This window comes from Papio anubis, chromosome 3 (assembly GCF_008728515.1).
Source record: "Papio anubis isolate 15944 chromosome 3, Panubis1.0, whole genome shotgun sequence".
In the NCBI taxonomy this organism is placed as follows: Eukaryota; Metazoa; Chordata; class Mammalia; order Primates; family Cercopithecidae; genus Papio; species Papio anubis.
In genome coordinates this window covers 65,975,215-65,998,872 of record NC_044978.1, presented here as the reverse complement: position 1 = coordinate 65,998,872, position 23,658 = coordinate 65,975,215, and the positions used below count along the sequence as shown (strand labels likewise).

At 41.5% G+C, this 23,658-nt stretch overlaps 1 long non-coding RNA gene across 2 annotated transcripts in view; it reads left to right on the top strand.

Annotated features, from left to right (window-relative positions):
- Nucleotides 1-1,009: 1,009 nt before the first annotated feature.
- The window catches only part of LOC108580418, a 187,566-nt gene continuing 164,917 nt past the window's right edge, over nucleotides 1,010-23,658 (top strand). For both annotated transcript variants that reach the window (XR_004182691.1, XR_001902827.3), the window contains exon 1: nucleotides 1,010-1,970. This is a non-coding gene — a long non-coding RNA (uncharacterized LOC108580418). The remainder of the gene's footprint in view (nucleotides 1,971-23,658) is intronic.

The window sequence follows — 23,658 nt, the reverse complement described above, 5'->3', positions numbered from 1 at the left end:
AGAATCTGCACTTTAAAAAGAGCTGTTGAGGTGATGTAGATATGCTGGCAGATTTGAAAACCACTGCCATAAAACAAACAGGGATTTAAAGCCCTCAATTTTATCTTAGCCTCTCACTGAATATGCTCTTGTAATGGTTTAAGGTAATAATGACCTTGTTGTAGGCTATTTCCTATTGATTAATGACCAGCTGGAAGAAGTTGTCTCTAGGCTCTTTCAATTCAGCCTGCCAATAATTACTCAACTAAATATGCGCCTGCAGTTCAAATGCGTAAAGTTTTCCTCTGCGAGGAACACTGCACTGTTAGGTTGTCTTAATTGCATTCCTTTTCTAATTCATCTCTCAAATGCCACAGTTGCTCCATAACAGAAAAACACAAACAGGAGGATCAAAGTGTGTCTGTCTCTGTTGGAACAAACAGAAGCAGAGAGGCAGGGGAGAAGATTTAGCTGTTAGATGGATTTTGCTGAAATGTTCTATTTGTTGAGCGGTGATTTGTACCAGGTAATGTGAACTAAGTTGCCCTCAGTCTCTTTACAGATTACACCCCATTTCCTTTACTGTGCTGCTAAGTAATTCTTAGGGAATTATTCCCCCTGCAACTTCTCTCTGCTAACAAAATGATCTACCACATATGCTTCCACTTTATGTGCTGCAGGACAGCCATGGGCTTCATAAAGCTGCCTGCATTTCAAACTGTTCAGGCTGGAATTGTAATCTTTCCACCCACCCCTTTCCCGTCAGGTAAAGAAAATGTTCATACCTCAGGTTTTGTTACCAAGCAACAGAGTTCCATTTGCCAATTGCCACCATTTCCTTCTCATAGTATTACAGGCCTTATTATTAACATTTAGTTCAGAGAAATTGCTGTCATTATGTGAAGTAACTTCCTTTGGAGGTTATTCATTAACCTTAGGTATTTTACTGTGTAATTAGAATTGCCAAGTGCCGCGGGCTTGGAAAACGTTTGAACTCCTGAAGGTATTAGGGGACGGCAGAAAGGATATTATCTGATTTTTCTTCCATTTCCAGTTAAGGATTAATCTTGAAGTTCTCCTATTTCCCCTGCAGAGTTCTGCCTTCCCAAAAGGGTAAACTCTTCCCTTGCCTTAGTCCAGACTGTCCACAGTAAACTCAGAAGCAAGCCATGGAGGAACTTGCCTGTTAGCGTATGATTTTTCACAAATTCCGTAGGGCAGAGTGCAAATTGTTCCCCCTTTGTCTTAGGAAAAAATCATGGGGATACTGAGAAGACTCAGTGGTTGGTAAATGGTTGGCAGGCGCACTTGTGCATACGTGGGCCTCTGTGAAGAACTTGCACAATGCCTGGAATTGTATATTGTGCACAACCTTGTTCTGACACAACGGAAGAAGACCTTCATCCTATTGCTCACTCGATGGCTCTCTGAAAGTAGCTTTGCACTCCCTAGCGTTGAAGGAGCCAGGTGTGCATTTTATAATACGCCTATTATACAGCCATTCTCCGTAGCCATTGCTTATACAATGACCCTTCTGATTTGTCCCACTACGGTGTGGGTGTCAACGACTTAGGTCCTCACCCAGTACAACTTTAGGTATGCATTTCACATATATTTGCAGGCAAAAAATGCACCTCCCTCCTCTTCTCTCTTTGTTTCAAGACAAACAAAAGTAACTGGCATTTCACCCCGCCCTCCCCCCTCCAGCCCCCAACTACATGTGCCTGCAGCACGGGCGCCCTAGAAAGGGAAACCTGTTTTCCTCCTCCCAGGTTTCTGGTTTCTCCACCTAGTCTCCCCACAGTCCTTCACTGCCCGCACCCAGAGTCCTTCCGGCCTCTACCCAGACTCTGAGAAGTGGCCCGACATTCCAGGTAACCTGATTCCCCAGACGGGATAGGCGGCGGCCTGCTGCTGCGAAGGCGCGACCACGTGACCTTTCCTGCCTGCACCGGGGAAATGCATACCTTGTTCAGAAAACTAGGGGACAGGTGAGCCAAGGTAGTGTTTTGAATACGAATTAAAAACATGTATTTATTTAAAAGGTGCTTGCTTCTGCATCAGACAGCTACCACTTTGATAATTCCAAATGAAAAGTCACGGTTGGCCATGGGGTTTTATGGCGTGAACCGAGCTGCAAGACAAAGGCAGGACGATCTCCAGGAGGAAAAGGCGGAGCGGGTTTTATGGGAGCTGCGGCACAAGTCTGAACGCGGAGGCTGCACACGGGGAGGGCAAAGCCGCCCTGGCAGGAGCCCGAGCTGCAGGCCTCGGCTGGGAATCCTGTCCCTCCGTCCATTTCCCTGGCTCTCGCGGTCCCTCGTTTGTTCCTGACAGATTTCTTCTTTGATCTATGAAATGGGGAAAGTGAGGGACACTTTGATATACTTTAAGGGTGCAAGAATTTGCTGCTTTCTGCCCAAATAAAGGGCTTGTGGGGAGTTTCTTTGAGAACTGGAACATGCTGTCACATGTAATCTAAGGAGCTCAGTCTCCCCTTCCAGTGCCCATTAATCAATCAACCAACACTTTTAAAGCCTCTAGTATGGATTCTGTGAACTGTGGGGAAGGAAGGGCATGGTGTCTGCTTTTAAGGTATTTATGGGTTATCTGGGGAGATGGATATATGAGTGTAAATCATGACAGTAGTTAGCATGTATTGGGGATGTATTGAGTTCTTCCCGTGTGCCAGGCGCTATTCCTCCTAACACCTCCATCGGGTAGGTACTATCTTATCATCTCCATTTCACAGACGTTTTAGAGAGGTCACTCTCCGCAGGTCACACAGTGTGCCGCAGTCAGGCTGTGATGCAGATCCGTCAGACTCCAGAGGAGCTAGCTCCCTGTGCATGCCCCAATTGGGTACCATTGAGTGAAGGTGGGCGGCCCGCTGCATTCCGCCTCTGTTCTCCTTGCCCTCTCTCTGAGAAGCAGGGACACTTCCGAGAGTCACATGTGAGAACTTTCATCAGCCACCATTGCCCCCAAGGACCCTACAGAAGTTCTGTTTCTTCCCCTTCCTCTGTTCTGTCCTCAACAATGCGTCCCATTTCATTTCTCCTTAGACAATATTTATCTTGTGGCGTACACTTTGCCCTCTCCGTGTGGTTTTATAATCCAAGTGAAGAGAAGAGACCTAATTTGAAACAGATAAATATCAAAGCAGAACTTCACCTTTAGAAGTGGGTCTTGATCTTCTCTGAAGTCCTTTCATTAATGATTCACTGAAGAACGTGTCTTCAACGATACATGCATCCTCTGATTTACATGGGGTAGTGACCTTCCTTGCATGCAGTCAGATAGAATCAAGGTTTTCCCAGTACCCTTTGGCAGGTCTGACTGCACAGGCGTCTTCAGTTCACCTTGCCACACGTGGTTGTTGAACTCCCTCATGATGACTAAAGAACCAAACTTGCCTGGTTTTTCCAGGGAAGCCAGCATTTTGATATTTTTTAATAGTGTGAACACCTGCCAATAGGCTTTTATGAGTATCATGGGGAGACGCATCCTCTGACCTGGCATATAATCTCACTTCTCTGGATGCTGGGCTAATTACATCAGCTCCGCTGGGCATGGGTCTAAATTGGACATGTTCTGGTGTTTGGAAAATTCCAGATTGATAGGACTTAACCCCAGGATGCTTTGTTGTATCCCTAGTTACCCTAGTTGGCAGAAGTTGAAAAGGCGTGGAAATTCCTGTTTACTGTAAGTCCCTCTTCTCTTAACTGGAAAGATGGGCATTGGACGACTTGCTACTTAGTTTTACTTTGAGCACCTCTCTTGGCATCACTTATTACTAAAAGAATGGAAAAGACAGAGTAGGTATTGGGAAGCCTGTTTTCTAGTTCTAGGCCTGCTACTAACCAGCCTCTGACCAATTATACACACTTCCACCTATGTGAGCCTCAGTTTCCTCACCTATAAGGAAATAAGGCCGGGCGCGGTGGCTCAAGCCTGTAATCCCAGCACTTTGGGAGGCCGAGACGGGCGGATCACGAGGTCAGGAGATCGAGACCATCCTGGCTAACACGGTGAAACCCCGTCTCTACTAAAAAATACAAAAAACTAGCCGGGCGAGGTGGCGGGCCCCTGTAGTCCCAGCTACTTGGGAGGCTGAGGCAGGAGAATGGCGTGAACCCGGGAGGCGGAGCTTGCAGTGAGCTGAGATCCGGCCACTGTACTCCAGCCTGGGCGACAGAGTGAGACTCCGTCTCAAAAAAAAAAAAAAAAAAAAAAAAAAAAAAGGAAATAAAATAAGAATTGGACCAGACTCATGGTTTTAAAAGCAGAACAGCCTGCTGTTTAAAAATATTTTACATCTGGAGTTTTGTGTAAGGTTTTAGTTTACAGTTCACTGATAAAAACTGTCATAAAGCCCCTGCTCTAGAGGCTTGCCGAGGTCCTGTTCCTCTTCAGCTCGAAAGATCTGCAATTCTATTAACACAGTTGGTGATAGCCATGCGCCTTGGGAATCACAGTTGTTTCATTTGGCTAGGTTATTAATTGCAGGAGGAAAAGGAGTGGAAGACAAGATTGGAAATGAATTTTAAGTCCAGATTTGGGATTGCTATGGTGCTGAGACCAGGAATCTGGGCATTGTTTCATTGGAATTTGGGAGCTACCAATGATTTTGAGAGCAAAACTTTGTCAGTTATGTTTTACATGCAGCTGTGAGTACAGGGACCTTAGAAATAGTGACCGAAGTACAGATGAATTCTTTCTCATGTAAAAGACTCTGGAGTTGGGCAGTTCAGAGCAGGTGTGTCAGCTCCATGCAATCATGCAGGGATCCAGGCTTCTCCTATTTTTCTGCTTTTCTGTTCTAGTGGAACAGGCTTTCATCTTCAGTTACCTCATGGTCTGAAATGACTGCTGGACCAACCCACCTCACTTGCATTGCAGGATAGAAGAAGACAGAAGAAGACCGGGCGTGGTGGTGCATGCCTGTAGTCCCAGCTACTTGGGAGGCTGAGGCAGGAGAATCACTTGAACCTGGAAGGCGGAGGTTGCAGTGAGCTGAGATTGCATCATTGCACTCCAGCCTGGGCAACAAGAGTATTTTTATCTCAAAATAAAAAATTTATCATTATTAGTATTTTTACATTTCACTGGCCAGAACGTGAGTCACAATATAGACGTTATTATTTTATTTATTTAGTTTTTGGGACAGAGTCTCGCTCTGTCACCCAGGCTGGAGTGCAATGGCATAATCTTGGCTCACTGCAACCTCCGCCTCCCGGGTTCAAGTGATTCTCCTGCCTCAGCCTCCCGAGCAGCTGGGATTACAGTCAAGTGCCACCATGCCCAGTTAATTTTTGTATTTTTAGTAGAGACAGGGTTTCACCATGTTGGCCTGGCTGGTCTAGAACTCCTGACCTCAGGTGATCCACCCGCCTCGGCCTTGCAAAGCGCCGGGATTACAGACGAAGCCACTGTGCCCAGCCAATATAGACTTTATTATGAGCAGCAGTGTGACTCAGTTGAAAGTAGGAGTTCTTGTAATCCCAGCACTTTGGGAGGCCGAGGCGGGCGGATCACGAGGTCAGGAGATCGAGACCATCCTGGCTAACATGGTGAAACCCCGTCTCTACTAAAAATACAAAAAACTAGCCGGGCGTGGTAGCGGGCGCCTGTAGTCCCAGCTACTCGGAGGCTGAGGCAGGAGAATGGCCTGAACCTGGGAGGCGGAGCTTGCAGTGAGCCGAGATCGCGCCACTGCACTCCAGCCTGGGTGACACAGCGCGAGACTCCGTCTCAAAAAAAAAAAAAAAAAAAAAAAAAAAGAAAGTAGGAGTTCTGTTCTGGGGTCTCCCATACAGGTGTGAAATGATTGGAACTCAGCACTAGAATCATTTATTCAGTGGCAGTAGATGGGAAACTATGGTCTACCTGGGGGAAATGAGGGCCTGAACTGGAGTGACCATGGGAATGTGGGTAGGTTACAGAAGGGAGAGCCAATGCAGAGGAAGGCCGACAGGATTCTCCAGGTGTGATGGGGTTTTGTCAGCTGGCGTGAGGGAGTGGGAGGATACAAAAATCACACCTAGCTTGGGAACCATGTGAAGGGGATGCTGGTAATGCCATTGACTAAAGTAAGGATGTTGGAGTTTTAGGAAAGAAGGTAATGAATTAGGTTTTGGACGTGTTGAGTTTGTTCAACAAACTGCAGTTTATTTGCTCCGGGACTGGAGCTTGGGGAAGTTTGTATTGTACATTTCTAAGTAAATATTAAGTTGACCTATTTTTTTTTATCTTAATGTCTCAGATGCTTTCTTGAGCTTCGTAAGTTGTTCCTTAGGGGACTCTGTTAATCATAATGGAGTAAGGCAGTAGGTTTACCTTTTCTCTTCTCTGCTGCACCCAAACTCCAGAGAAATTCTTTCCCACCTTTGGGCTTAAGGATCCTGAGAGTCACGACAAAGATGATGTTACAGGAAAATGCCTATTTCTTAAAAGGACTTCTGCCCAGAATACCTATGTGTTTTTCCACCTCAATGAGCTCAAATGTGAACAAAGCAGAAAGCTCTTCAATTGTAGTCCAGAGGCATTTTTTAGTAGCAGATTCCCTTATGTACTTTTTGCTCTGAGCCTCAACCTGGCTCCATGTGATCTTTCCTGTCTCAGACCCATTGTTTGAGTGCAACAGACTAAGTGAGGGCTGCCCCATGTATTAAAGAGGGATGTAAGTAGAGAGTCATATTCAGCATCCCTGGGTTCAGGAGAAAAGCTTATAATGGAAATATGGAAGTGAGGGCCAAATTGGATGGGGCTTGGGGACACGTAGCAAGGTTAATAGTAATAGTGGTCAAGAGACTAAGAATTAAGGCAAGGGCTCTTGAGCTCAGGCAGCAGACTTTAAGTCCATGAACATGGGGCATTATGGAGAAAGCTTCTAGTGTATCTTGCCTAGGTAAAAGCACCTCCTTAAATGAGGCAATCCGGGTCAGATAATCCCAAGGAAAGGCCTCAAAAAAGACATGCTCAGCAAGAGAAGAGAGAGTAGTCTCCACCCAGTCTGTGTGTAACGTATAGTGTTAGTAGTATGCCTAGATAATGATACTATAAATCCTAAATCCTAACACTATAGATCCAATCTAGGTTGGATAGCCTTTTCCTTCAGATTTCTGAAGGCATTCAAATTTTGCTTTCCTGATGTTGTTCGCTTGCCTGATGGCTCCAGGTATTGCTGCTGAGGGGTGGGATAGCAATTTGACTACTTGTCCTTTATTTGTGGCCTTTTTTCTCTTACAGAAGCTTCAGGACCATCTCAATTTGACATGGAAGTGCTTTGCTGTAAATCTTTTATTATTCAATATACTTTCCACCTAATGGACCCTCACTCATATCTCTCATGTATGGGGAATTTTCTTTGTGTGTGTGTGTGTTTTTTTTTTTTTTTTTTTTTTTTTTTTTTTTTTTTTTTTGAGACAGAGTCTTGCTCTGTCGCCCAGGCTGGAATGCAATGGTGCGATCTTGGCTCATTGCAACCTCTGTCTCCTGGATTCAAGCAATTCTTCTGCCTCAGCCTCCCAAGTAGCTGGGATTATAGGTGTGTGCCACCACATCCAGCATTTTTGTACTTTTTGTAGAGACAGGGTTCCACCATGTTGGCCAGGCTGGTCTCGAACTCCTGACCTCAGGTGATCTGCCCACCTCGGCCTCCCAAAGTGCTGGGATTATAGGCATGAGCCACTGTGCCCGGCCTGATGGGGAATTTTCTCACATTATTTCTTTGACAATTTCTTCCACGATATATACTCTTTTCTCTCTTTCTGGAAATCTGTTAGTCACATGCTGCATCTCCTAGACATTTTTTTCCTCCAAATTTTCATCCCTTTTCCTTTGATTCTGAGGATCTTAGTATTGCTTTCTCTATAAGGCAATTACTTTTTTTTAAGTTGCCTTATAAATGCAATTTTCTCCCTGTTGTTATCAGAAGGGTGGCTATGGTCCCCCATGAGTGGAGATGGGAATTGGAACGTTTGATTTGGAAGCATTCTGAATTTTCCCCTCACTTGTAGCTAGTCATCACCCACATGGTTCTAGTTTTCCATGTGATTTGACACAACTGAAGTTCATGGCTCCTTGGATTGCTGAAATGAAATGGAGGCCTTCTTTGCAACCTGAGCTCTTCTAGCTTTCTGTGTCTCTGTGTCTTAGAATAGAAGTTCATGTTTTGGGTCAGTAATGTAAGTAAGACATTGAAGAAGTAGATGATTACAAGTGAATAACCTGTTGTTAGTAGTGTACATAGGGTGGTTTTAGATCTATGTAGATCATGATGATTTGGTTGTGTGACTTTGGCAGCCAACTACCTATATTACTTGAAAGAAGCTTCTTTCCTGAAAGGAGCTTGGATTCATCTGAATTTCAGAGTACTTTCACTTGAACATCCTGTCAGCATAATTCAAATTTCTTTTTTTTTTTTTTTGAGATGGAGTCTTGCTCTGTCACCCAGGCTGGAGTGCAGTGGCCAGATCTCAGCTCACTGCAAGCTCTGCCTCCCAGGTTCACGCCATTCTCCTGCCTCAGCCTCCCGAGTAGCTGGGACTACAGGCGCCCGCCTCCTCGCCCAGCTAGTTTTTTGTATTTTTTAGTAGAGATGGGTTTTCACCGTGTTAGCCAGGCTGGTCTCGATCTCCTGACCTCGTGATCCGCCCGTCTCGGCCTCCCAAAGTGCTGGGATTACAGGCTTGAGCCACCGCGCCCGGCCCCATAATTCAAATTTCAAAATGATTGCTTGGGTATTGTATTTTTTAAATAGAATTTTAGCATTTAATAACATAAACCAAAATAATCTCCTTCTACCTCTCCACTGAACCCATAAAGAATCAAGGACTTGTCTGAGTCCTGCGTTCTTGCCCTCCCTGTGGCTGCTGGTTCTAACCCAACTCCAGCCCCTTAGCAAGCGCTCTCCTCCTTTGAGCCTGTGCTGCTACTACACACCAGGTTCGCCCATTTCCTAGGGTGTCTCTTGCTGCCTTCCATCCCCCTCCACTTCACCCTAACCCTCTTCCTCTTCCTCGCACTCTCTCATTTGGTGTTTCTCAGTGGGTTTGTGGATGTCCCACATCAGAACCACCTGGGGTCTGGCCAGGCCGACTGGATCTGAACCTCTGGGGAAGGGGTCGTGGCCGCAGAGCGGTCTTCTTGTTGTTCCAGCCCTCCTGGGGTTCTCTCACTCACCAGAGTTCAAGAGGCACTGCTCTTATTATTATTATTTTTTCTTGTATGGGCTGGGTCTCACTATGTTGCTTAGGCTGGTCTTGAACTCCTGGCCTTAAGCAATTGTCCCGCCTCAGTCTCTGAGTGGTTGCGATTACAGGTAGAGCCACTGTGCCTGGCTCACACTGCTCTAATTCCTGATACCCACCCAGTTAAGTTCCTGACTTTGCTTTACACCATTTGCCCTTTCTCTTAGGGAGTGCATACTCTCCAGCAGACTTTGTTCTTCTGCTACCCAGAGGCCCCACTCCAGCTCCCACCTCTTATCTAGCATCCAGCCTTCTATTTGCAGTTTTTCCCGGGGAATCTCCTGTGTGCTGGGTGTGACCACCCACACTTGTCATCTCTTGGAACAACATCCCCAGGAGGTAGGTATTTTTCTACCAGATTATTTTGCAAATGAGGACATAGAGACTAAGAGGGATCTATGTATGGTAACACTTGCTTTGTTAGAGGGAATAATAATGAATGTACATCGACTACTTGGATGAGAGAATGATTCACCTTGAATGTACTATCTTTGTAGACTTGATATGAAACCTGGGTTTGTTGTTCTTTCTTACATTACTTCTACGAGAACCACTGGGAGCCGGGAGAGGGGGAAACAGATGATAAATACCATGCGGGAGTTTTGCCTTAACAATCAGAATAGAAAACCTGTGGGAACCTCCCTCAAAAATGACAGGGCTAACCAGGAGTGCCCTAACTGCGACTTTGCCCAATAGCTTTTTTTTTTTTTTTTTTTGAATTGTGTGGTGTTCATTGACTGTTGATTATTACAGAACTGGGTCAGTTGGAGGTCAGGGAGGCAGGGAAGGGGGAAGCTGTGGGCTGAGAGAACAAGCAGTTCTACCAATCCATGTGAAACCTTTAGGGAGAATGTAGGGCTTTAAAAAACACATTTGGGAAATTTTCTTTATAAAATTATCAGAAGAGTAGATCACTGCCCTGTTTACACTTTGTGTATGCAACAATACAAATGTAGAAAAATAACCCATTATGAGAAAACAGTGAAAATAATTGCACATTAAGAGAGTTAGGTCACTGCTGGCCAGATCTGGCTGTGATTCGCATCAGTTTTAGTTTTAAAGGAATGTTTGATCCAACAGAAATGGGCTTTGAGTGTGCTGGAGTGCCTTTTTCTCCTCTTGCCCCCTCCTCTTCCCAGGTTGACGATGGATCCCCCGGGGCACTTGTTGCTTCCTCCGAAGGAGCTCCCATTGCAGCTGGAAGAGAGGCTTGTTTCTCCAGCTGTCTAACCTTTAGTTTTATCTGCCTCTTGTTGACCTCTTAGTTTTATAATGAGTCAGTTTATTTGCTTGTACAAATGAGTTTTCTTAGAGAGAAATATAACAGAGTTAGAAAGAGGGTAATATTCTGTTTCTGCTTATGAAGGAGAAGTAGCTATGGGACCGGGCACGGCTGGGGCTGTTCATTTCGTGACAGTCCCTGTTGTTGGTTTATTTTAGTACCACGTAGTGAAGCCTGGTGGGCAGAGAAATATTGTCTCCCTTGTCGGAGGTAGAAATATCTGCAGGGTTTACAAGCTAATTACTTCTCGATTCCCTGGGAGTTCTAAGAATTTGCTTAGCAACTGGCCTGACCAGTCCCTCCCCCTAGCTGCCCCCCAACATGACTACACTTACTGGTGGGGCTGATGGAGCAGTTTTCGAACTAAACAAGGATTAAGCATTTTGTGAAAATGGTGCCAGTCTTTTCCTCGATGGGACCTGAGCCTGTAACCTAGTCCAACAAAACGAGGGAGAACAAGCCAAAAAAAACCTTTTTAAGAAACAACACAGGCAGTAGGAAATCATACTGGTCAGGGCTTGTTTTCCTGGCGCGGGGCCTCATTCCAACCTGTTGCAATCAGCTCTAGAGTGTCTATAGGGACACCCTGGTGCAGGGGCCCCGTGGAGGAAAGGAACTTTTACATTTCTGTTTGACTGGGCTCCTTGCCAGGGACTAAGTTCAAAGTGCAGTTTCCAGTAATTTGCTGAGACTTCTCTGTGGGTTTGATAGGCCAGGACAGAAGCCTGCAAGCCGAAGTAATATTTCCTGATTTCTGTCATTCCTTAAGAAGAGAAGGAAGGTTGTTGAGGGACTGGGGGTTGGAGACTTTTGTTGGCTCTGAGAGCAGATTGGACCCCCGCCTCCCTCTGTCGACCCCAGCCCTTTCTCCTCAATCCCGTCCAGGGGCATTGGCAGCCTGGCACTAGATAGAATCACACAGGCTCCCTCTCAGAGCAAACGTGAGGTATGCATTCCATGAGCCAGCGAAAGCCTGCATTGATTTACTGCATGCTAGCATTATTTGGAGCTATAAAGTTGTCGAGTAATGGCAGTATGTTCTTGTTTTCTCATATCTGTAGGATGAAAGTGAACATTTTTATAATCCTTCCCTCCTCACCACATTTAGTTCCTGGTGTTAAACATGTGGGCTTGATTAAAGGGGAAAAAGAACTACAAGAAGTTAGATTTTTACATTCCTCTCTTACAATGCCTCATTCCCTCAACCACCCCCTTCCAAGAAAACTGATGGCAAGGCCCATATTCTTGTCATTTCCTCTTTGTCTCTCCCCTTCTCCTTGCCCCGTGTCTATCAGAGGACTCGATGCATAATAATTCAAAATGAATCTTTATTAAATGAAGGAGTAGGTAGTGGTGGAATCTCACTTCAAAGAAGTGTTGGGTAGAATGATATCGTTTCTATGTCAGGTAGAGGCTCACAGGAATGGTGCTTTATTGATTTTGATTACAACTCATTTTCTACAGCAAGAAATTGTGTTTCAGAAATGTTTGCTGTGGTCCCCGTATCAGTCACTCTTTACATGGAAAGGATTCAGATGAGCATGAAAGACATTAGGAACTGGGGAGAAAACAGAGAGGTAGTGGAGCCACAGCTGAACTCTCCAAGATTCTTTAGCCCTGTCATCAAGGTGCAATCACCTTTTATTATGATCACTCACTACCTCAAACATCCCTCTACCCAAACCAAAGCAAACCCCAGGAATACACAAAGAGGGTGGGGTAAAAGGGGTAAATAGCCTGTAGGAGTTACTTCCTTCTTCCCACAAAGTTCCTTGCCCTACTTCCTTAGTTCTTCTACAATATACTTTTCATTTGCTAATGTGTCTCTGAAAGACTGACTATATGTGCTGCTTTTCCTCTAGCCTGGAAACCGAATTATAGCAATTTAACATTATAAAATAATTCTACTGCAATAAAGCAATTTAGGGCTGGTGGAGTGATGGAGTGGATGTTGGCAGCAGTGGGAGCAGATAATTTATTAGAATGGAATTTTTCTGCATCTGTTTAAGGAATGCTAGGATAAAGCCATGTTAGTATGAAATCTTATTTAAATATTTTTATTTGAAGATTGGTACCATTTGAAACCATCTATATATGTATCTATGTGATGCCAAAAGACCTAAAGGTTTTAAAAAAGGAGAATTTTTCGTTATATGAACTTGTATTACACAAGTAATGGTTTATGTACTTAATTGGCTTTTAAAAAACTTACATGAATGAATTGACTCTTTGCTTTTTACAATGTGAAGTTAAAAAATGAGTCTCAGCTAGGTGCAGAGTGAGCCTGTAGTCCCAGCTATTTGGGAGGCTGAGACAGGAGGATTACTGGAGGCTGGGAGTTTGAGGCAGCTATGATTGTTCCTATGAATAGCTACTGCATGCCAGCTTGGGCAACATAGCGAGACCATGTCTTAAAAAAGGCTCAAATATTTCAGTAATCTTTAGCTATGAAAAAAAAACTGTGACAAATTGTCTATAAAACCAAGCACCTAGCTGACTCTGTAGGCAGGTTTCAGGGAAAAGGAGACAAAAGAAAGATGAATTTAAAAATTTTCCTTGGCTGTGATGGTCCACACCATGGTGTAATGAAATTGGGTAATTTAGATACTTGAGTAAAGATAATTTTCTCATCATCTGACAGGTCTCTTGAGGAAGGACATGGATTTCCCAAGACATATCTGACCACTACACTTCTCTGTTCAAAAGAATACAGACATCTATCTGCAAAAGATCATGGCCTTAAAATTGGTTTAAAGCGTGTATTACTTCCTGCCAGTTCCTGTACGTGCTCGTGATTGGGGGACAAGATTAACTGCATCCTGCCTCCTATATCTATAATATTAGGCCTTTGACATTTGTGGAGATAACATTGGCAGTTTCATCTGTTCATAAGGCATCCTAAAGATCCATCATATTATAATTTGCAATATCCATGGTGCCCAAAACTGAAATTTCATCTTGTGTGTGGGAGCAAGCCCTTGTGCAGTGAATAAACTACCCAGCCACCTTAGTGGATCACACATCCTGATAGATGCAGCCAGTAACTCTGGTGGAGTGATCAACAGTTGGTTCCTTTGTGAAAAGTGACCTCTAAACAAAGTCACTTGAGACTTTCTTTGATAGAAATGACAAATGAAGGCCTAAGATATGAAAGTTCTTAGTGAGAAAATATTTTTACACACTTTTAAATTCTGTGTTTTAAATTTCATTAAAATAGGCCTAAGGCTGGGCACAGTGGCTCATACCTATAATCCCAGTGCTTTGGGAGGCCAAAGCAGGAGGATCGCTTGAGCCCAGGAGGTTGAGACCAGCTTGGGCAACATAGTGAGACCCCATCTCTGCAAAAAATAAGATGTAGCCAGGCATGGTGGCAAGTGCCTATAGTTTCAGCTACTTGGGAGGCTGAGGTAGGAGGATTGCTTGAGCCTAGAGTTCAAGGTTGCAGTGAGCTATGATTGTGCAGCTGCTGTACTCTAGCCTGGGTGACAGAGTGAGACTGTCTCTAAAGAAATAATATATAAAAAAGCCTACAGGGTCACCTACACCTATACTTTTCAAATATACTTTCCTACAAGGAAGAGGATGTTATCTGATAGTGATATTTGAGAATTTGAAAATTTTTATGTTACATGAACTGCTTGGGGTCATACATTCAGTTTTTCTTTTTTGTTATGCTTAGGATATCATGGACTGTATTTTTGAAACTATCTTGTTGTAAAAAAATTAATAAATATTTTGACTTATTTTTGGATAAGGACTATCACAGACCTTTAACTTAAATGAACAGTCTTGAAGTGAGTGACATAAACAGTATATTTACAGTAGCGCAAAGCTACGTACCTGCAGTAACAGCAAGTACGTAAATGAATGGGTATGTCTTGATTAGAAAAACTCAGAAATGAAAAGCATTAGGAGGCAATTATTCATATTACTAAAGCATTTTTTCTCTGTAGCAGAGGGCTGGCGGCAGGTTCTGTTTCAGGTATTGGTGGCATTTCTTTGGTTCTTTGTTCTGCCAAATCAATACTGACCACTCCCAAGCAGCCCTTCATTTTTACCCCATATCCAACTCTTCTGTTTCTGTTGGGCTCCTTTCTTCCAATTCAGTGATCTCAAAGCCATGCTAACAATGGGGTGGGAAGAAGGAGGGAACCAAAATGAAATAAATGCCTTCCCTGTTTTACACACATGATCTCATTTCACCTTCATAAACCCCTCTGCAGTGAGGTACTGATAACACCCCATTTTGCAGATGAAGCTCAGGAATATTAGGTACTCTAAGCCACATAGCAAGAATGTAGAGGGATTTATACCCAGGTTTGTGCAGCTATGAGGACGGAGCTCTTGCTCCTTCCCTGCAGCCTCCAACCAGGGGGAATTTATCCTGTTTGTGATTTGGTAAAGGTCATTTTGTTGCCTTGTCCCTTGTCCCCTTAAGGACTGACCACATTGCTTCATTTTTAGTGACTTTCCCTAATACATTGAAAAATATATTTGAAAGGAATATATCTATGTCATAAAGCAAGGAATATCTGATTACTTTTTCCCCTATGACTATGAATGCTAGAGTTCAAGGATCACACATGTATTAAATGCACTTCCAGCAAAGCTACTTTTTAATGACTGTCACATTATTCTTTATTTTCAAAACAATCTTCTCATATTTTAGGCGAAAAGCTATACATCTGAGCTATAACTAAATGTATCACTATGCTCTTTGTGAAAATTTTCAATTCAAAGTTTCATCCTCCTCCCCATCCTCAATACATTTAAAATGCCCATTACTTACTAACTGGGGATAGAAATAGCAAGTCATTATGATGTCTGTATTAACATCCAAAACACACTGGGTTTCTTCCAGGATTTCCATATCTATTATTCTTAAAACATATAACTTTTAAAACGCAAATGGTTTTCCCAAGCCAATTCTCTAATCACAGACATAAATTTCACTCCATTAAGGAAAGGAAACCAGGCAGTATGACTAAAGTTAGGAATATGATCAAATTTCAAGGGAGGAAAAACAAAGATTAGGCGTGGAATTCTTTCCATTGCTTTTGCTTGTGAAACATGGTTAAAATAAAACCCTACCTTCCTTCCTGCGCCCAAAAAGCATGCAGACCTTTAAAGTGAGAAGTTAGATTTTGATATGGATGCTGTCATCCCCTCTCTCTGGATTGGCAGGGTATTCTGCGGAGAAGCCAGGTCTGAGTGCTGCCTCCTTGCTTTTCCTTAGAATGAGTGGAGGGGTCGGGAGACTGGGGAGAGCCAGACAGACACTTCTCCTATCTCTTTCTTAGGGTGGTTAGAAGTTATTCAGTTGCATTTTCTCCCATGAAATACCTGTTGCATATTTATGAGTCCTTGAAATAATGACAGTCCCCTGGAACTGGTGATAACCAGGCAGGTCTATAAACAAGGAAAGGGGATGTGATGGGAAAGTCTAATTCCATAGGCTATGGATGATAGATTCTGTGGTATTCTTTTGATTGCTACTCCTGAAAACACTTCAGCCCCTCAAGGGTTGTTTTTAATGTTTATCAAGATTTTTCTTTATAGGAGTCCCTTTCAATTTATTAGACTTGCTTCCTTGCTGTTTTCTAAAAATTAAATGTGATCAACTATCTTTAAGAAATGTTAACTCTTCCACTGTCTGTACTAAGAACATGAGACAAGACCATTCTCTACCCACCCCATTTTATCAACAAGCAGCAAGCACATACATTTCTTTGAGAGTATTCAGTGAGATGCACATTCTTGATTTCAGAGGCATATATATATACATATATAAAAGTATAGAAAATGAGATTTACCTTGTACCTGGTATACATTTATATTGAATTTGAAATAGGTCACTATAGTTATTGAGAAGGAAGAATCTTTTGAAGTTCTCTTAGTGTCATAGAAGGAAGACAAAAAAAGTTTATTTAAAAAAATCTGCATCTCTGGTCAGGCGCCGTGGCTCATACTTGCAATCCTAGCACTTTGGGAGGCTGAGGCAGGCAGATTACCTGAGCTCGGGAGTTTGAGACCAGCCTGACAAACACAAAAAATTAATGGAGGGTGGTGGCATACCCCTGTAGTTCCAGCTACTTGGGAGGCTGAGGCAAGAGAATCACCTGACCCTAAGAGGTGGAGGTTGCAGTGAGCTGAGATCGTGCCACTGCATTCCAGCCTGGGCAACAGAACAAGACTCTGTGTCCAAAAAGAAAAAGAAATAATAATAAAATCTGTATTTTTACTGTTGGTAGAAATGAGAATTATTAAGGGTTTTGTGAAGCAAAGTAACAATAATTATTAAAAACTAAAAATACATATATCCTTTCAACCTAGCAATCTCATACTTGGAAGTCTGTATCATATTAAAAATATCTATAGTTATTACCAAGTGGCTGCCTATATTGCATTACCCTATTTTAACTCTCTGTATATGACTTACTCTTATCTCCTATTTTTCATATTCTTCATTTATTCCCTCATTTGTTGATTGATTCATTCATTTATTGTCTTCCCACAAGAATGTGAGCTCTATGAAAACAAGAACCTCATCGGTCTCCTTCACCACTGGAACTCCAGCATCCAGAATAGTCCCTGGCACTGAGGAGGCATTCAGTAAATATTTGTTGAATGAAAGAAAGAAAAACACCCATAGATCAGGATGTATGACTAAGGATATTTATTGCAGCAGTATTATAGTGGCAAAAATCCAGAATCAAAGAGAATGCCCATTAGTGAGGGGTGGATTGGGAGCTCCACCACTACTGGGCTAAGCAGTGTGGCATAATGGTTAATGGTATGGCTTTAGCGTCAGATGCCTGGGCTTTAATCCATTTCAGTGTTAATCTTAAACATACAGTGAATGGTCCTGGGAAAAGTGTTTAGCCCCTGTGTCTTAGTTTTCTCATCTATAAAACGAGGACAATAATGACACCAATCTCATAAGGTTTTGTGAGAATCAAATGAAATGATATAGGTAACATATGTGGGAACAGTGCCTGGCACATTGTAACTCAATAAATAATAGTTTTTCTTACTTCATGAAATAGTAAAGAGAATGACTTAAATATCACTTGGAGGCATTTTCATGGTGCATAACTTAGTGGCCAACACACAATGCAAAGCACATGTAATGCATGTTGCTTTTGTAAATATGACAATGATAATAAAATAATTTCATATATATATGTGATTACTGTGTTTATAAGAGCATAAAATTATGGAAGTTACATATTAGGTATATCAATCTGGGTGTGGGAAGAGAGTTTGCAGCAAATCCCAAGTCTGTTACCTCAATCTTCTCCTGTTTTGGAAAGATGAACTCAAATCTGAGGGATTATATGAACCGAAGGTGCTGTAAACATAGGCAAATGGACCACAAAATTCTTGAAAATTGGAGAGAAGGGAATCATAAATACCTATATCCACAGATGATTCAGTCATAGGAGATGGTATGGACCCTAAATGTAGAAAAACTTTAAAAATATCACTTTACGGCTGGGAGAGGTGGCTCACACCGGTAATTCCAGCACTTTGGCAGGCCAAGGCCGGTGGATCACCTGAGTTCACGAGTTCGAGGCCGGCCTGGCCAACATAGTGAAACCCCATCTCTACTAAAAATACAAAAAAATTAGCTGGGGGTGGTAGCAGCCACCTGTAATCCCAGCTACTCAGGAGGCTGAGGCAGGAGAATCGCTTGAACCTGGGAGGCAGAGGTTGCAGTGAGCCGAGATTGTACCATTGCACTCCAGCCTGGGCAGCAAGAGTGAAACTCCATCTCAAAAAAAATAAAAAAAAAAAAAAAAAATAAAATACCACTTTACTCATGTCAAAGCATTGTTCAAAAACCCCTATTCCATATCACTTATAAAGTCGAAATTCTTTAGGTTGGTCTTCAAGAGTCTCAATACCTGTGCTAACTCTCCGACAATTTCTTTAAACTAGCTCTGCTTTGGCAGTGTAGACCTCCCATTGTCAACTAAAAATCTATCTTCACCTTTGTTCATGCCTTTCTCCCTCCTTTTTTGGAATCTTACTCATCCCTTAATCCTTGGCTTAAGTCCATCTCCTCTGAAAGGATGTTTGAATCACCCTAGTCCTCAGGGATTTCTTCACCTATGTGCCTGTGTTCTACTAAATATATCATTATGGATGGACACTGTGCCTGGTCACTTAGCACTTACCATGTGCTCTCTTAAACAGCCATTCATCTTCGTATGCAAATTTTCCTCCTTTCTTCAACTGGCAGACTTCTTGAGGATGAGGCTCATGACTTTTCCTTCCTTGTATTTCCACAGCTCCCAACATGTTCCTTGGATATAGCTGGCATGCAGTGAATATTTGTTGATGGATAGATATTTATAGATGTTTTCTTGAAAGCTGTAAGTATATAGTTATCCCATGATTAATGGATGGGTTGGAGCCCTTTAGTAGAAACCATCTTATTTGCATACAAGCTTATCTGTCTAGATAAGAATGCTGTGCCTAAATATGGAAAAAACTTCAAGAGCATTTCGAATCCTCAAAAATGTGTGTGCACTCAGTGATACGAATCCACATTTGCCATAAGCAGGATGAATGAAAAATGAAACTAAATGAGATATTTAAATTTTTGAGAATTGGAAACAGTGAAATATTAATAAGGTTCACAGTTAACACTTACATGACATTTATTATAAGCTAATTTATCTAAATACTTTATATATATAAACTCATTTAATCCTTAAAAAACCTTAAAAAAACCTTTAATTTTTAAAAAATTAGCCCACATTCAATGACCTATCCATTTTTAAAATGTTTTTGAGATAGGGTCTCACTCTGTCACCCAGGTTGGTGTGCAGTGGCACAATCATGACTCACTGCAACCTTGACCTCCTGGACCCAACCGACCTTCCTACCTCAGCTTCCCAAGTAGCTGGCAGCACAGGTGTATGCCACCATGCCTGGCTTAATTACATTTTCATAGACACTTGGTTTCCCTATGTTGCCCAGGCTGATCTCCAAATCCTGAGCTCAACCTCTCCTCCCACCTCAGCCTCCCAAAGCATAGGGATTACAGGTGTGAGCCACTGTGCCTGGCCATAGAGACACTATTATTAGTTCCATTTCACAGAGGGTGAAACACAACTGACTTAACTCCTACTTGTACCTATGTGTTTCTTTAAGCTGTTTAACTGAAATACAAATCATTTGATGATTTTTGATTTGTAATTTAACCTATGTAACCACATCTGCACAAAGGACAAAACCCATACAGCCAAGTGTTTTGTAAATGAAAGACTATGATTCTGCTCAAGGTGAGATTTAAAACTAACGAACTTGGTTTAAAGAAAAATTTAATAAACATTACCCCCCAAAAGTTTTCTGCAGACATCTTCTATAGAAGCGATTTACATTTGGTCTGAGAATTCTGTTACTGCTTTTCTTTTAGAATGTTTTCAAAAGTCAATCTATACTTCTTAAAACAAATTCAGTCTCCCTTATAATAGTTACCTCTGATTTTAAACCAGAGACAGCTTTATGGTGCATTTCATTCAAATAATCTTTTCTCTGAATATGATTTTACCCTCAAAGGCTGAAGACTTACCCGTTAGCAAAAGGTGCTCCAAATAATTTTCTAATAGTCTCTAAAGAGATTTTTAAGCAAGAGTTCCAAAAATGTTGTCAACATTATGTTATCTAAATTCTGGGAAGACCAAGCGATTCTTCAAGGTCATACAGCGATTCAAGAACAAAGACAGTATAAGAATCTAGCTAGGGCTTTTGACTCCTGTCCACTGTGTTTTCTGCTAACCTACACAACCACTAGAGGTCTCAGTGAGATATTTATGGGCTGCCCCCTAAAGGTGGTGGTAAGAGAAGAAACACAGCCATCCCATGGGTAGTGCAGATAAGAATGTAACATTGACCTGAAGCCTCTACTGGGAGCAGCAGAGAGTGTCAAAATGTTGAGCATTGAAAGATTGACCAATTTTTGTAGTCTTTTTTAGCTGTTGTGTGTGACAGAAGGAAGTTGTTGGATTTATATTGTGCTCCTCATTGAGAAGTAGTAATGATTTCTCATGAGCCATCTTATGGGTTTGAATGCCCAGAAATTCTAAGTCAGGGTTTCAATCAATTTTGTGGACCCTAAACACTATAATAGCTAGCATTTAAGTGTCTACTATATGTCAGGAATTGTTTTAAGTACCTTACATATATTACCTCGTTTAATCTTCATAACAACCCATTGAAGTAATGACTTTGTATCATTCCTATTTTACAGATAGGGAAGCTGAGTTACAGAGAGGTTGCACAACTTGCTTTAATTTGCTCAAGGTTATATAGCTATTAAATGGTTGAATTGGGATTCAAACCCAGGCAGTTTGGCTTCAAAGCCTAATCAATTAAAAATTTATTATTAGTCATAAAAATTTCAAACATACATAAAGGTAGAAGAATAGTGCAATGGACCGCCCCATTTACCCATCTCCCACACTGACAGCAATCATTAACTCATGGCCAGTCTTATTTTATCTATATTTCTACCTACTTCCCTGGTTGCCCAGCCCCTTTGCTGGATTATTAAACACACACACACACACACACACACACTCTCCTTCTTTGGTTGTTATTTCGATAGTTTTGGGGCTACAGGTAGTTTTTGGTTACATGAGCAAGTTCTTTAGTGACAATTTCTGATATTTTGGTGCACCCGTCACCCGGGCTGTGAACACTGTGCCCAATTTGTAGTCTTTTATCCCTCACCCCTGTCCCACTCTTACCCTCAAGTCTCCAGAATCCATTATATCATTCTTATGCCTTTGCATCCTCATAGCTTAACTCCCATTTATAAGTGAGAACATACTATTTGGTTTTCCATTCCTGAGTTACTTCACTTAAAATAATGGTCTCCAACTCCATCCAGGTTGCTATGAATGCCATTATTTTATCCATTTTTTTTTTTTTATGGCTGAGCAGTATATCTATCTATCTATCTATCTATCTATCTATCTATCTATCTATCTATCTATCTCACATTCTGTTTATCCACTGGTTGGTTGATGGGCATTTAGGCTAGTTCCATATTTTTGCAATTGCAAATTGTGCTGTATAAACATGAGTGTGCGAGTGTCTTTTTCATACAATGACTTCTTTTCCTCTGGGCAGATACCCAGTAGTGGGATTGAGGGATCAAATGGTAGTTCTACTTTTAGGTCTTTAAGGAATCTCTGTACTGTTTTCCACAGTGGTTATACTAGTTTACATTCCCACCAGCAGTATAAAAGTGTTCCCATTTCATCACATTCACACTAACATTTATTATTTTTTGATTTTTAAATTATGGCCATTCTTGCAGGAGTAGGGTGGTATCTCATTGTGGTTTTAATTTGGATTTCCCTGATAATTACTGATGTTAAACATTTTTTCATATGTTTGTTGGCCATTTGCATATCTTCTTTTGAGAATTGTCTACTCTTATCCTTTGCCCACTTTTTGATGGGATTATTTGTGTTTTTTTTTCTTGCTGCAGATTCTGGATATTAGTCCTTTGTCAGATTCATAGTTTACAAATATTTTCTCCCATTTTGTGGGTTGTGTGTTTACTCTGCTCATTAATTATTTTCCTATGCAGAAGCTTTTCAGTTTAATTAGGTCCCAGTTATTTATTTTTGTTTTTGTTGCATTTGGCTTTTGGGTTCTGGTTCATGAACTCTTTGCCTAACCTAGTGTGTAGAATAGTTTTTCCAATGTTGTCTTCTAGAATTTTTACAGTTTCAGGTCTTACATTCAAGTCTTTGGTCCATCTTGTGTTGATTTTTGTATAAGGCAAGAGGCGAGGATTCAGTTTCCTTCTTCTGCATGTCACTTGCCAATTATGTCAGCACCATTTGTTCAATAGGGTGTCCTTTCCCCACTTTATGTTTTTGTTTGCTTTGTCAAAGATCAGTTGACTGTAAGTATTTGACTTTTTTTCTGGGTTCTCTGTTCTGTTCCATTAGGCTATGTGCCTATTTTTATACCAGTACCACGCTGTTTTGATAACTATAGCCTTGTAGTATAGTTTGAAGTTGGGTAAAGTGATGCCTCCAGATTTGGTCTTTTTGCTTATGTGGGCTTTTTGCTTTGACTATGTGGGCTTTTTTGTTGTTGTTGTTGTTCCATATGAATTTTAGGATTGTTTTTTCTAATTCTGTGAATAATGATGGTTTTTTCATGGGAACTGCATTGAATCTGTAGATTGCTTTTGTCAGTATGGTCATTTTCACAATATTGATGCTACCCATCCATGAGCATGGAATGTGTTTCCATTTGTTTGTGTCGTCGATAATTTCTTTCACCAGTGTTTTGAAGACTTCCTTGTAGAGATATTTTATCTCCTTTGTTAGGTATATTCCTACATATTTTATTTTATTTTGCAGCTGTTGTAAAGGGAATTGAGTTCTTGATTTGTTTCTCAGCTTGCTCATTGTTGGTATATAGTAGTGCTACTTATTTGTGTAGATTGATTTTGTATCCTGAAACTTTACTAAATTCATTTATCAGATTTAAGACCTTTTTGGATGAGTCTTTAGGGTATTCTAGGTATGTAATCATATCATTGGCAAACAGTGACAGTTTGACTTCCTCTTTACTGGTTTGGGTGCCCTTTATTTCTTTCTCTTGTCTGATTGATCTGGGTAGGACTTCAGTACTATGTTGAATAGAAGTGGTGAAAGTGAGAACTGTTGTCTTGTCCCAATTCTCAGGGGTAATGCTTTCAACTTTTCCCCATTCAGTATAATGTTGGCTGTGGGTTTGTCATAGATGACTTTTATTACCTTGAGGTGTCTCCCTTCTATGTCAATTTTGCTGAGGGTTTTAATCATAAAGGGGTGTTCGATTTTGTCAAATGCTTTTTCTGCATCTATTGACATGATCATATTATTTTTGTTTTAAATTCTGTTTATGTGATGTATCCCATTTATTGACTTGCATGTGTTAAACCATCCCTGCATTCCTGGTATGAAACCCACTTGATCATGGTGTATTATCCTTTTGATATGCTGTTGGATTCAGTTGGCAGATATTTTGTTGAGGATTTTTATATTTATGTTCATCAGGGATAGTAGTCTGTAGTTTTCTTTTTTGTTATGTCATTTCCTGACAACACAGATATTCTGTCAT